Source organism: Lonchura striata, chromosome Z (genome assembly GCF_046129695.1).
Source record: "Lonchura striata isolate bLonStr1 chromosome Z, bLonStr1.mat, whole genome shotgun sequence".
Classification (NCBI taxonomy): Eukaryota; Metazoa; Chordata; class Aves; order Passeriformes; family Estrildidae; genus Lonchura; species Lonchura striata.
In genome coordinates this window covers 38,267,954-38,280,779 of record NC_134642.1, presented here as the reverse complement: position 1 = coordinate 38,280,779, position 12,826 = coordinate 38,267,954, and the positions used below count along the sequence as shown (strand labels likewise).

The window sequence follows — 12,826 nt, the reverse complement described above, 5'->3', positions numbered from 1 at the left end:
ACTTTATGTCTTACAGTTGATTACTCTGATTTCTTTCGCAGCACCTTTTTTCCATTTGGCACTTACATAATGCAGAAAATTACATTCTTTGCCACTTCCTGAAGTGTATTCTGAATTAATGAGCATTCTTTTCTCTTTCTCAGATATTTTAAAAGGTAATCTTCTTTTGGTTTCCAAATAGTCCTTCAAACTCTTTTTTCCAAGTGGTTTCATGCTATTAAGTGTGAAATAGCAATAAACCACAGGTTGTTTTCAAAGTCTATAAAGGCAATTTTTTTTAAAGCTGCATTGCTGCAGAAAGATATAACAACTTGTTCATTATACCTTTAGTTTCTAATGAAAACGGCTGGTGCATTAAAGTAGCTTTTACTAGGAATATCCATTTATTTTCCAGGAGAAGGCTTAAAAATATTTATCTTGGAGTCTTCTAGAAAACCCTGCTCATTTGTGTAATACCTTTTTAAAACAGCTAGCCAGATGGATCCAGGCAATGCTTGTGCATGTCACATATGTCTAACGCCTTTCCTTCTCCTGGGACCAAACTGCATTACATCATATTTTATGATTACAAGACAGAATTTTGGTGGAACTTAGCCATATGGTTGAGTCATCTGTTCTCTTCAATTTTGGAAGGATTATACTAGCATCTTCAAAAGACTGTTAAATTTATTGTCTTTTTTAACCCATAAAATTTGGAAACCTTCTGCTGTCTCTGGCAATGAAAATGATCTCATTTTCAGCTTATTTATATAATCCTTTGCAGTTATTAACTGACTCTGTTAAAGATGCTGTTACAGAATGAAAAGAAAGGATGTTTGTATGCTATTCTGGGTTTTCGATCTCATGAGATGGAATGGAAGCCCTAAGATACATGACATTGATTCCTAGAAGAAACCAAAAACTCAACAAATGCACATTCTTTGTATTTCTGTCATGACTCACAAAGCTCTTAGGCATTATCTCTTCTTCCATGAAGACTTAAAACCTGTTACAAATCCTTCTCTCCCTCTGCTCCTCCACCCTTTCACATGAATTATTGAAATGCATGTTTTGAAAAAAGATGAGAATTGCTTTGCCACTGACTGGCCATTTGCTTCTGAAAACATGTCTGAATTCAGCAGTTACTCAAACTTGTTCTGTCAGATGCACTCCACAGAATCCAACATAGCCCTGGTGTACAGTCTCAGGCTTTGAAATGTGTTTAGAGTAAACTGATCCTGATGGGGAGCATGGCTAGGGATATTGGTCAGGTCAGTCTTGCTTGTAAGCATCAAGGGGAAAATGTTTTATAAGATTTATGATACTACTAGGGATTTCTCTCTCTCATGTCAGCCCCTGCAAGAACTGTGATGAAATGGTTATAGCTGTAGCAGGGATGTTTTTGATGATGGAAAAAGGACTGGTAGTGGAGTCAGCCCACTCACTTTTCCTGGGGTTGTGTGCTCTTTCTCCAGAGAGATTCGGGGGAGTGGACTGTCCTTGTGCTTTGTATACCATTTAATTATAGGTTTTTAATTTTCAGTAGCTTTGTACTGAGGAAGCTGAAAATCTCTATCTTGTTGAGCTGCTGAACTCTATATACAACAAATATGGGTAGATCTTGTGAAGAAATCAGAATATAAACTAGGCAACCTGTAGTAGGGTGTCTTGATACAGCAGCAACAGTATTCCTTAGAGGGGAAGGTCAGACAAACCACTGGCAGCACTTACCTTGGTAACAGAAGAGTATCTTGATGATTGTGACATGCAAATATAGTTCAGTCTAGGACTAATTAGTAGGAGCCAAGTGAATCTTTAAGTAAAACAAAATAGCAGAGGGTTGCTTGTAGTTCTTGTCATCTTGTGTGAGCCATCCTAGTGCATTTGGTGAGTTGCAAGGTATCCAAATTAGCAAAAGCACTGTGGTGAAAGGACAGAGTGTTCTAGTAAATCACATATTATTGATAAGAATATTCAAATGAGGACAGGTTATTGATGTGCAGATCAGTCTCTCAAAACTGAGGTTGATAGTTCAATCACTGATCAAATAGGCAAGAGTTAAACCCCGAGCACTGGCTTGGAGCAGCCAAAACTGAGTTTCCAGGAGCTGCCTGGAGAAAGGTGTACGAGCTGTGGCTCTGATCAGATTAAAGGCAAGGCCATCCATGCCTGCTGAACTGAAAACTTGTGAATGTCATTATTGATGTCTGTAGAGAAATGGAACTCTTTCTTCAGATGAGGTTTTCTTCAGATAAGGAAACTCCTTATCTGAAATTCAGATCAGTATCTATAGTTCAGATGGAACTCCTTCTTCAGATAAGGAAAGAACCAGGGTGAGTGCCTGCTTGTTCTTTCCTTCCTTTTGCTTCAGGCCTGGCAAGCCTGTGTGGGCAGTTGATGGTTGATGTTCTGTATTCAGAAAGTCTGACGCATAAAAGACTTGTCTGATTCTCAGTGCATGTGATGTGGAGGATAAACAACGTGGGAAGATGTGGTGGTGTGAAATCTCACATGTTCCTCACTGGCAGCTGAAGTGGATTTTATTTTCATGCAAAACAATTGCTTTCTTTTCCCCATGACTCTTGGATTTATCCCTCATTGCAGTCATGGAAGTAAAAGCAACTAAGCTTAGCTTGCTTCTTTAATATTTTATTTTGGAAGCTGACAAATATTAGGTCTAGGGGTCAATTCACAGCACTAACATCTGTTAGTGGCCTCAGGAAGATCAGACAGATAGTGAAACTTTTTTTTTTGCCTTCTTATGTAGTCATGAAGTACTTTTGGAGATTGAGTTGAGTCCTTGAAGACTCCAAACAAAATAATTTCTTGGAATAGGGATTTGTCTCTGTGCTTGCACTGTGTTTTGTTTGGCCTTGTCATGGCTTTCAGAATAGAAGGCTATAATCCCATAACAGTGGTTATGTCTTTTACAAGAATGATGAATTCAACTATAAATAGACTGTTTTTCTACTCGGAATAGTTTTGAAATATTAATACATATTTTGTTACGAATTTGGAAATTGTATTACTTCCTACAATGGCATTCTAGTAAGTATAAAAATATTGTGAAATGTTTTTAAAAACATCTAAGGTCTCTTCTGGCTCTTGTGGAGAACATTAAGATGTTGAAGTTTAGTCAAGCAATGAATTTTATCTTACTAATAGAGGGGGAAAAAAGGCAACAACTTTCATTGTGAGCTGAACTTTCATGTAGGCATTTGTAATACAAACACAAAGTGCTATGGTGGCATGTACCTTATGAACACAGCCTAGCACAGTACATCTTACATCAGTTCTGGACAGTGTGCAGTTCTGTTATGTGTTTAATTTTTTTTTTCCTTATCTGCGGCCTTTGTGTCTGTATTCCCCTTTGCAGAATAATGGGGAGGAAAAACGGGTAGCAGCTCCAAACACCACGACAGTCAGCTTACTGTGCACAAGTGGCAAGATAAGCAATATTTTGAGAGGTTTAGCAACAGACAGGAGGAAAGATGAAGCCATAGATTTAAAGTGCCAGTACACAATGTATGTCCATTTGGCCATCGGAAATCAAGAACATCCATCAAGTACCTGTATTCTCTAAGTTTACTAGTCAACAGAAATTGCAACATACGACTAAAAATCAAGGTAGACACAGTCAGCTTAGATCCCACACCAAGTCATAGAATCATGGACTGTGCTGATTTGTAATGGACCCATCAGAATCATTGAGTCCAGCTCCCAGCCCTGCACAGGACTCCCCAGGAGTCATACCATTTGCCTGGGAGGACTGTGCAAATGCTTCTTGAATACTGTGCTGTGACCACTTCCCTGAGGACTGTTCCAGTGCCCAGCCACCCTCTGGATGAGGAAACCTTTCCTGATATTCTAAACCCCCCCGACACAACTTCAGGCCATTCCCTCAGGTCCTGTCAGTGGTCACCACGGGGCAGAGATCAGTGTCTGCCCCTCCTTTTTCCCTCACAAGGAAGATGTAACTGCAGTGAGGTCTCCCCTCAGTCCCTCCTGGCTGAACAGACCAAGTGACCTCAGCCACTCCTCACACAGCTTCTCCTCCAGACCTTTCACCTCTCTAATGACTTAATGTGTGGAATTTACAAACCTTCCACTAAGGAAGTCATGTATCTATGGCATTAAATGTTGAAATTTAAGGGACTGTTCCTGTCCCTATCTAGTACTAAGGTGTTCAGATGTATGCCTTGGTTCTTGCACTCTGGTCTTCATAGACCACTGTGTCTAACACAGTAAAGAGGATCAAGATCATAAACACAATAGCTGAATAAAGAGACTTTGCTTGCAGAGTTAGCATTCCCCCTGTATCTTATACCCCACTTACCACTGAAATGTACTTACCAGATAAAAGGTCATGTTAGATTATCCAGACAATTTTACTTTGAACTATTTCCGCTTTTTCCTGAGGGTCCTTGGATAGCCATTTGAGAAGTTTGGTCATTTTTAAGTCTCTGTTTTGACACCCCATGGACTGTTTTGAAAGGAAGACCTCCCATGTGTCCAGCATTAATCAGTAGTTTGTTAGATATATTTTAGTTTTAGTACAATTATTGAGTAATTTCAAGATGAGAACAGTTGTCTGAGTCCTCTGTAGCTCAGATCTTTAGAACTTTGAGAAAAGACAGAACAATGGGAGATGGTCACTTCAAACAGAATAGATTTAGCATCTTTATTTTTAGAAAGTCCCCTGTGTTTTTTCCTGTGCTAAGATAAATATTGTTTCATTTGTACAAATATACACAATTAATTCTTGGCTTTACTTTATTCTGTCTTACTGAGAGTGATTGTTTGCATGTGGTGTGGTTACTTCTATGTCCTTTGCTATCTGAAAATAAAGATAAATCTTCAGTTGCCGTACTGATGATGTGTGAGATGATAAACAATGGACAGTAGCTGGACTTAATGCCAGTGCTCTGGCTGTAGGTAACTAATGATTTAGAGGTACTTTGTCTTGTTTTGCTCCTAATGTCTTACATGTTGTGAGCTTTTTGCTTTTTCCTTTATATTCAGTGGAATGAAATGGCTTATGTGGAAACATCAGTAATTGTTTAAAAGAAAGTAGAATACCTGATGTACCTAGATGTAATGTTAGCAGGAAATGTCACTGTTCATCAAATGCAAAGATTTATTTATCTGTTAAAAAAAGGCTGAAAACTAGTTTCTGGATGAAAAAAAACATTGTGACCTTTAGTATGAAGTGAAACAAGCAGCATGTGTGAGCTGTGTGTCTCCCAACCCACACAGAACTCCACCATGTGCCTCTAAACTTGCTAGTGTGAGCCTGCTGTATTCCTTGATCTAGGTGAACTGTGTCACATTCTTTTACCCCTCCCCGCCCCTTGCTGACATTTGCTCTTCACTCTCTTGCTCTTACAGAAATGAAGTCTTGCAGTTAAAAAGTGGCTGCTTTTCTGTGTTTTAACTGTGCATGTTCCCTTCCTGACCTTATGGCTATTCTGCGTTCAAGGCCTGACTGAAATTGTGAAACTAACCGCGGGGGATTTTTTAGAATAAACCAAACAAACAACAAAACAAACAAAAAGCAAACAAAAAAAAAAAAAACCACAAAACTCAACCAAAACGCCACCAAAACAGGCAAAAAATACCCAAGAAACTTGCATGCAAGAAATGCAAATATCTCAGCAAACAACAAACTTATTTGCACTTTCATTTCAAACTTATTTTCACTTTCATTGAGTGTTCTTGGAGCACAGCTCACAACCTGCTGTGAATTCCAGTCATCATTGAAGCAAAGACCACACTAACTTCTTTCTACAACTTCCCTCCCTGCCACCCCCAGTCCCCAGACTTACAGTCTCAGATGACCATTTTAGTCAGGTCATCTTTCCCCTTCTCTCTTGGTGAAAGACCCTTTCTTTTCATAGCTTGTGGTCCTCTTCTGCCAGGAAAGTTTCCAGGCAGCCTTGCTGGCTGATAGAAGTGCCCTGCTGAGTGACTTACTGTTCAGTTGCATTATTCTGGGGTTCAGCATGAAAAAATGGTTTGCTTGGATAATAATCACTTCTTTATCTATAGAAGCTACCCAGTGAATGGGTAATTATCAAGGTTTACTGACAATCTGCCGTTAGTCTTTTGTTAGCATTCCTTGTCCATTCAGTCCAACTGCTTCCTGCCTTCCCTGTCGTGTTTTTATCTCTGATTCAAATGGAATTCATCCTCTGACACAAATACAGCCTCCAGTATCAAACAGACCTCATGCAATTCGCATGGCCAGTTACACCAGCTATGCTCCATAGCAAGAAGCAAGAGGAGGGCAGTGGACTGACTATTCTCGTTGTAAAATGTGCACAGGTTGCCAATGTGCACTTCATCGCTGCCATTTCCACTTTTAAAGAATGGCATGTGTAATCTTGTGAGCTGCAAATGTTTCATCTTCTTATGTAAATATAGTGTTATTAGCCTTCAGTCACCTAAAACAGGCAACTTCGATGGTCAAGTGAAGCTGGAAAAGGCTGGGTTGTAGCAATTAGTGACATTTAGATAGTATCACTATGAATACTTTGAACGCCATTGTCACACTTTGCTTTTCTGACAACTTAATTAGAGGTCTAGACCTTACTTGTGGTGAAGTTAATGAGCACAGCATCTTTTGGCATGGCCTTTCAGGGTGCTGCCTCGGTCATGCAGTGCAGCAGAGGTCAGCTTGCAATGCCACTGTGCAGTATCTGCGCTGAGGGCGGGCTTTGGCAGCCACAGCAACTGAAGGGAGCCCGGGAGGCAGCAGCTGCCGGCATCTGCTGAGCTCTGAATGTCCTGGGAGAAACTGCTGCGGGCTGGAATAAGCTGTTGCTGATAAGGTCAACAACATCCTGCCCTTCTGCAAGTGACATTCCCATTCCCACCACCCAAGCTTGCTGCTGGCAAATACAGTCTCTAAATTACAGATGGGAAGGCCAGGAAAGGTGAAAGCTCCTTACCTACACTGGCTCCTGGGTTATAGTGTTTACAGATAAGCCATTCTTTCGAGAAAAACTGTCATCTGTGTTTTAACTTCAAGGGTTGTTTTGTTTAGTGAATGCATTCAGTACAATAAGATTGTTCTTGTTTTTAAAACTCTCTTGGGAAGTCCAGCACATGTGGACTTTTGTGGATGACCTTGTGATGCAGTGGTGTTCAATGTCTTTGCCATACATTTGTTTGTGACTCCAGTCTTTAAGTATTCCTTTCCTTTTCAGAAACTGAGTTGCTGAGTTTGAAATTATCAGGAATTTCAATTTGCTACTCAGCTTCCCTGCAGTTCTGATTTCAGTGGAGATAACATAACTTTGTCTCCAGTAGGTTTACAACAATGCAAGGTCACTTAAATCATCTCCTGTAGGCTACATGCCAAAGATAAAGAAACTAAGTTGCTGCCAGTTAATGTTTGCTCAGGTATTTGCTCATGGAAAACGTTGTACAAGTGCTAAGTAGAACTATCACCTCTTGTTATATGTTATTTCTTGCATGATATGTGCTGGTGATCTTAGATAATTGAGGCTTAATATCCTTGATATGATGGTGATGAAAAGATTAATAGCTACCTTTTTGAACATGTTTTGATTCCTCAGCTTCTCTTCTAGAAAGGAAAGTGTTCACTTTGTGACAAAGAAAACAATGTATAAAACAGCCATTGAAAGCTTTAATTCTGTAAGAAAATAGGCTTCAATATGAAGGGTTCTCTTTGGACTCAAAATCTGTCAACCTGTCAACATGCTAGGTGTGATCCCAAATATGAAGGATTTTTACTGGATGGTTTCAGTCTCATGACTATGATAAGTACTTTATTAGTATCTCACAATGATAAAATTAGAAATAAATTGTGCACAGAGAGGGCTTACAGGAGACTCAACAACTGCTGGTGCAGTTGCTGTTGGTAACTCTGCCAAAGCTTGTGATGGAGCCATGGTTTTGAGAGGTCATCCTGATGGTGATCACTGGAGGTGTTGTGAGCACTCTGCATTGGCTTGAGCATTGCCTTTTTTAACCACTGGTCATAAACTTGTGGTGTAGTCAATCAAGTTCTCAGCCTCACTTCACTGATACTGACCACACAGTGCCCTGTGCAGGAGTGGTTTTCCATCCTAAGCATGGCTGCCTCTGTGCTGCCAGCTCCTTTCTAAGGCTCATGGGTGTTTCAGGATGAAAAACACGGAACTGTTACCAGGGAGGTGCTTCTGAGTGAGCCCCTACAGCACACCTGTCCATCTGACAACTGAAAATCAAGAATAAAAAGCGTGCTTGAGGAGAGTGATGTTCAGTGCCACCAGATGCTTGAATTTTAGCATGCCATCCTTTCAGCTGTCACTGTTGTATTTTATGATTTATTAGGAATGACAGATTATCTCATCCCTTACACATTAATAGGAAAAACATCTGTTTTATCCAAAAACTTGCACAACTTGAGCTTTGATCAGATTACTTTGCCTCTGCATATGTAGTATTCATTATTGCTACCTATACTGAACACTATATACTATACACATTTGAAAAAACCCAAACGAACAACAGACTAACTTTTCCCCCTCTCCCAAACCTGAAGAAGTACTAAATGGAGCACTGGCTGTGGTCTTTGAAACTGAAATATGTGTTTCATCAATTTTGCATGTGTTCACAAGCCATTGTTATTGCAAAATGTTAATTGTGTGAAGGAAGGCTGTTGATAACTGTTTGGCATGTGGCCTACAGGAGTGTTGGGGGGGGGGGGTGTTAGGGTGGGAATGGAGGTGAAGAGAACTCATATGTGCAGTCTTTTCTAGGATTAGATTCTTCCAAATTCATTACACATATGTGTTTATGCTGAGATGCTCAGGTTTGGGTTTTTTTTACTAGAATGCTACATACACAGTTGATGAACTTGCATATTTGCAGCAGTCTTAGCATAAAACAAGCAATAACCATCTCCAAACAAAACAACAGAACCTTCAGCTTTATTGGTGATGAAAAGTAACTGCTTAGCTGTTGGTTTTGTTGCTCCTGTGCTATAGTCAAGGTATTCCTAAAGACTGTGCTGCTATTTTGTGCCAACTTTGAGTTTGAAATGCTCTGCCTGGGTTGTCTCAGAATGTTATGCATGGAGACCTCTCTGACAGAAAAGAAAGCACTCTTTTATGTTACATGAGTAAGTGGTATAACAGAGCTGAAGTTCCCCAAGGACTGTGTGGTGGCTGGTGCCATGCTGTTTGGATGAGACATGAAAGCAAAGCAAGTGAGGAATCTTTAAACAGAGGGGGCAGTATGTGGCACACAGCTGAAGAAGGGGCAGCAGAAATGTCTGGGCAGCTTGGGAAAAGTGGGATGGGAAGGTTTGGGGACTGCAGTGGAGGAAACACAGTGCGTTTATGAAGTTAAGGTCTCCAGTTCTGCTGACCATCATGTACTCCTGGCAGAAGAGATCACCTCCCATGTGCGTGTTTTCCAGGATAGACAAATGCTGGTTCTGTATGATGGGTGTCCGTTCTGAACTGACTTCTACAATGAACAGTAACAGGGAGTACCCATGTTTTGTATCATCCCAGCAGAAGTTACCTCCCAAGTCTTTGGTGTATGCTTGATGATGTGTGACTTGTGAGGTCAAAACCAGACTAATATTTCAAGAGATTACAGGAATGTAATGTAATGCGGCAGTCACTGCCTCTGTTCAGAAATCTGGGTTTTCTGATCTGCTATGGACAGCAGGGCCTGTGCAGTATTTAATTGCATGAGGCACGTTAAGAACCCTACTGACTTGAATACCTCCTACTTGCTTGGCAAATCCTGGGCACAGTGTCTTTCTGGGTGTCATTTGTATTGTCTGTCCTTTGAGATTTTTCTTCCCCTGAAGAAATTAACAATAGGGTTATGATTCCATATTGAAATGGGTTTTTGGGAGTCTATTATGTGCCATTTATTTTATTGGCTGTCCCTTTAACTTTTGGAATGCATAGCTGGTCTTTGAGCACAATGAGGAAGAAAAAAAACCAGTTTGATCCTATCAGAGGAATATTTGAAAAACAGTTGATGCCTGCATGATTGTTTTTTCTGTGTGAACAGATTTGTGTATAATTTAATTTCAAAAATAAAACAGGGTCTCTAAATAGTTTTTGTGGCTTGCATAAAATTAACATCTAATCTACAATTACAGTGATGATATATTATTGGTGCCTTAGAATGGAATCTTTATTGCTTTAATGAAAAGATCAACAACTTTATGTGAGCAATACAGTGTGAGGCTTTTAAACGTCTTGGGTAGGACACAGATATTTTAGTTTATAAATAAGCATAACTGCTGTGCGATGATAAAGAGAAACAGCGTGTATTTTGTTTTCCAGGAGCAAAACAAAGTTTCATGTACAGTAGTGTAATGGATGTTAAACATGCATTTGCAAGAACAAATATAAGTGGTTTTAGGTATGTGGCAGTCTCTAAAATTAGTCATTCCTTTAACATCTCTTGAGTTACAATGCTTGAAAGAAGAAACACTAATTAGATAGAGAACTGAAAACAGGAATCTAAAATGACTGCCAAATACAGATCTAGCCTAGCCACCAGCCTCTACCTTGTTCCTCTAAGCAGAAAAAGTAATTAATTCTCCAGCTCTTTGTGAAAAATAAAGAAATGTACATTGATACCCTTTCCTTGACACTAAGATACATCTAATACTACCGATTGTGTTTGCAGGGTCACTTAATGGCTTGTCCCAGTTCAGTTGTATTTATTTCTCAAATATGAGGGCATCTTTTTAGCTGTACAGATTAGTAGGCAACAGTTTTTAGTCATTAAGTCTTTCCTTCATTGTGTTTCTGTATGAGTGTTCATTTTAGGATACCAGAAAGGATATGGTCAAAATAAAGATGAGCTAAAGAATCTGTTCTTGTAAAAGAGTGATTCCATATGTAATCAAATGTTTTACTGTTAGCATGAACAATGCTCTGCATCATCAGAATCACTTTCAGAGTACTCCAGAGATCTCTATCCAATATCTGAGTATCTCCTAAGTGCAGCGAGGGGTAATTTGGGACACAGCTGTGTTCATTTCTATTTGGTCTGGGATTTTAATGACAGTATAATTATAGATGAATACAGTTACCACAGAAGCTTCTCCAAGCGGAAATTGACACTTTTCTCAGATACTTCTTAAATATGGGAGTCAGTATTTGTGCACTTACTTGCTTGTATCAGAACACTGAACATTGGATTATATGCCAATAATGTTCCAATTTAATAGCTGACTATTGAAGGAATATTCATGAAGATGAATATTCATCTTCATTCTTGAAGATGTGGCCATTTTGTATTCTAAAGCTGAATGTTCTTCTGAAAGCTGTTCTGCCAAGGATTTTCAGCAGGCCTTAGTCTTAACATTTTCCTGTAGTTTATTCAATTTCATGTTTCAAAAGTAAATTGGTGATTTCGGGTAGTATTGCACTGGATGTGTCTGTAGATTAAGGCTGATTAATCAAATAGCTTGTATATAAATATCATACATGACTGAATAATAAAGAAACACATTCCAAATTCAAATTCCAAAACAAACTCCAAAAGATGTACTGTCAAATAAAGAGTGTTAATTTTAAAGTTTTTTCTTATTTACAACTAAGATACATTTTTTTAATGCCTGTTTTTAATAACAGGCTGCCTTTAAAGCATGAAATTCCCCAAATTCAGAATAGGCAATGAGTCTCATTTTGGGTGGAACCTGCTGCTTGGCTGGCCACTCATTGTCATGGAGTCTAAATATTGCTTAGAGAAACTATTATTTTTGCTGATGTAATTAGTGCTCCAGAGTCTATAGAAATTTATTGCAGTGCCATATGAATATAGACTATGACCTGCTGGATGTGCACTGACCAGTCATTCACTCCCATAACAGAGTGCAGTTGCTATGTCTGAATGCTGCTTCCTTGGACAGAGCTTCCATTTGTACTCTTGGTTCCAGGTGGTGTTCTTCCAACTTGTCTGCTCTCCTGCCCATACTATGCTCTCCCTAATGGTTCTTTTAATTTGTTTTTTAAATAACTTTTAACCTGGAGCACTTTCCTCCCGTTTTTCAGGGTGTAAACATCCTGTAGGGTTAGTTCATATAAAAATGCACATCATACACTTTTCCTCACAAGTCCAGAGAGAGAAATGTCCAAATTTTTATTTATCTGGAGGAAAAAAGTCTGTATAGAACATCAGAACAAGATGTTGGGTGGGGAGGTGTGTGTGTGTTTTTTTATTTTTTTTTTTATTAAGTATTTCTCAAGGTATTAACATGAATTTAGTAATTCCAGAAGTTGTGTACAAATCAAGTGCTCATGAATAAGCAGTCACGCTGGAGATGAGCTGACTGGTGTCAAAGAGAAAGCCGCAGCTGTTGAAGTTAACTCTCCTGAGTGTAGCTGGGTGCTAATACTGCTTCAAATTCAGCTTTTTAATTACACCAGGTTGTTTTTCCTGAAGACTGAATGAACACTGTTGTTTGTCCAGTTGTGTGCAACTTTCAACTCCTTTTCCAGAGCTCATTTTGCTGTGATCACATGGAATACAGAAAACTGTCCTCTGTTTTGTTAGGATCTTGCTAGATTGTACCTGGAAGCCTTTTAGAGGAAATGGTCAATTGTCCTGGTGGTTCAGAGGAGGAGGGAGAGTCATCAAGTTGGGAAGTCATGTCCTGTTCTTGATTCAGCTGCTGAGAGGGATCAAAAAGATTTAGAGGAGTGAGTTTGGAAAGTTCTGAAAGTAGGGTGGTTTTCTTTTCTTTCAGTAGCACTGTGTGAGTGGTTTTTTTGTTTGTTTTAAAGACCAACATGGGATAAAAAACTCAATAAAGCTAGCTGCAGTCTGCAAAGGGCAGTCTCTTAAGCCATTAACATCT

The 12,826-nt window shown here is 39.3% G+C and overlaps 1 protein-coding gene across 3 annotated transcripts in view; it reads left to right on the top strand.

Moving 5' to 3' along the window:
- Nucleotides 1–12,826, top strand: part of RAI14 (retinoic acid induced 14) — an 84,953-nt gene that overhangs the window by 34,684 nt on the left and 37,443 nt on the right. The window lies entirely within an intron of this gene.